Below are 2672 nucleotides of genomic sequence, written 5' to 3' on the forward strand. Positions count from 1 at the left end.
TGGGGAGGCCAGCTGGGCGCCCCGCCCCGTCCCCAAGGTGGGCTCGGGAGTCTGCCATTGGCCGACGGCGAGCACGTGACGCCACAGGGTGGTGCCCTTAGGACCGCCCCCTCGCCCCCTGTGCCTGGACTCCTGGGCGGGGCCTCTTCGCCTTCCCTGGGTCGCACCTGGTTGGTCCATCATCACCTTGATATCCCGCACCTGACAGATAACCAAGCAGCAGGCGGCCTGATTCTTATGGAATTAAAAAGAAACACAAAAACAAATGTGTGCTCTATGCAAGAAACAGTTTACACAGGTAATACATGATTAGTGAAGACGTTTTAAGTGAACTATAACGAGAATGAAAAAGAACAGAACCATGCTAAATCCCAGCACCTGAGGTAACCACGGCTTACATGCCAGTTTATCTGCTTCCAAGCTCACAACGAAATATATGTTATATGACATTGTATTCTTTAAAATGGAAGCAAACCGCATGGACTTTTATAATCTGCTTTTTCAATTAAAAATTATCATTGCATGTCAACTCATGCAATAGCATTGTGTGTGTACACCCTAATTTATTAATTCGCAATTTGTTGGAGATTTTATATATATAAAACTTTATATATATAGAACTTTAGATATTCTCAAACCCAGCCCCTGAAGTCTGTGACAAAGAGACCTAACCAACAACTCATCTGACATCTCTCCTTGAATATTTAATAGGCATCTCAAACTTAATAAAGCCCAAATTAGACTTTTGATCCAAGTTTCTTACTCACTTTCCAGTCTTCCTCATCCCAGCAAACGTTCCCACTATCCCCTTGGCTGTTCGGGACAAAAACCTACGAATCATCCTGGAGTCTTTCCTTTCCTCACTCCTCACATCCAATCCATTAGCAAATATTCTTAAATAAATCCTGACTCTATCCATTTCTCACTATCTCCACATCACCACCATCATCTGTTGTGTACATGAGTCTCCATGCCACCTGCCTTCCCTCCTTCAGTCTACACAACAGGAATGTTTCGGTGTCTTCTCGTGGCACTTAGAGAAAAGATCCAAACTCTCCCCATGATCCACAAGGTCCTCTATGATGGGGGCCTTGCCTACTGCCCTAACCTCATCTCCTACCACCCTTCCCTCACCCACTCCACACTAGCCATATTTTTCCCCTGAGGTTCCTCAAACATGTCAAACACTTTCCCACTTAAGAGCCTCAGCAGCAACTCTTTCCTTTATTTGAAATATGCTTCCTCCAGAACTTCACACTGCCCATCCCTTGACTTGATACAAGTCAGTTATCTTCTCAAATGTCATCTTCACAGAAGTGTTCACTGACCACTCAGGCTGTCCTAAATATTGCAGGGTGTTTAGCAGCATTCCATGGCTTTACCCACTAGATGCCATCGGTGTACCTCCACTTGTGAAAACTAAAATGTCTCCAGGCATTCCCAAATTTTACTGGAAAGACAAAATGGCCTCAGTTGAGAGTCACTGCTCTAGGGTGAACAATGAGGAGCAGAATTGCTGATTTGTGTGTCTTTAGATGTACTACGCAGAACCAAACTGTTTTCCAAAGGACCTGTGACAGAAGTGACATCATGGAATTAGCAGAGTAGGGAACTCTGCTAATTCCATGGCTCATGCTTCCGGGACAGCTTACAGGTACCAGGAAAAGCAATAAATACGGACCTCATTCTTATACACTGTGGTCATGCATTTGACCTGTCTGGTGGTTCCCTAAGGGACCAGCACCGAGATTAACCTTTATTTTGCCCCTGTCAGATTGAAGTGGCTTTCTGGGTGGCATTTGATGAAAGCGCTTAAAGATATATGCTACTTATTGCTGTCTGGGGCAAGGAATGGAGGATGAGGCAAACAGGCAGACCCAAAAGCCTGCGTATGATGAGGACGATTCTTGGGGGAATAAGAACTGAGAAGGGCTCCCGAGCACACTGGGGAATCTGAAGTATGAAATGCATGACCACAGCCAGACACATGCTCAGAAAAGACCTGAGAGGATCTGAGATGTACACCTCTGGCTGATATTTGGATTCCACAATAAACAGGAGGTGCAGGCTAAGGCAGAGTTGTAGTCAGCTTGGCTCAGCATTGAAGGAGTGTCCTAGCTCAGAGCCAATATGCAAAGACTACAGGAGTTTTTTCTGTTTTTGTCTCCAGGCATTTAAGAAAATATCTTCCCATCACTAGCTGACTGCTGAGATAACACTACAGAGACTTTGGTGACCACACATGACAATCTTTGCAAAAGTAGTTTGGAAAAGTCACTAAATGGACAACTGCAGCCCTCAAGAATCAACAACCCAGAGCCCTGTGGAGGGAAAGAGAATCTGTAGACATAGAAAGTAGATCAGCTCCATCATCCCAAAACACCCCACGCCCACCCCTAGCAACTACTATTTTTCATCCCTATAGCTTTGTTTTTTTAAGAATATCATATAAACCCTAACTGGTTTGGCTCGGTGGATAGAGCGTTGGCCTGTGGACTGAAGGGTCCCAGGTTTGATTCCGGTCAAGGGCATGTACCTTGGTTTCGGGCACATCCCCAGTAGGAGGTGTGCAGGAGGCAGCTGATCGATGTTTCTAGCTCTCTATCCCTCTCCCTTCTTCTCTGTAAAAAGAATCAATAAAATATATTGTTAAAAATGAATACTCAGATTAA

The sequence above is a fragment of the Myotis brandtii genome, unplaced genomic scaffold, assembly GCF_000412655.1.
Source record: "Myotis brandtii unplaced genomic scaffold, ASM41265v1 scaffold506, whole genome shotgun sequence".
In the NCBI taxonomy this organism is placed as follows: Eukaryota; Metazoa; Chordata; class Mammalia; order Chiroptera; family Vespertilionidae; genus Myotis; species Myotis brandtii.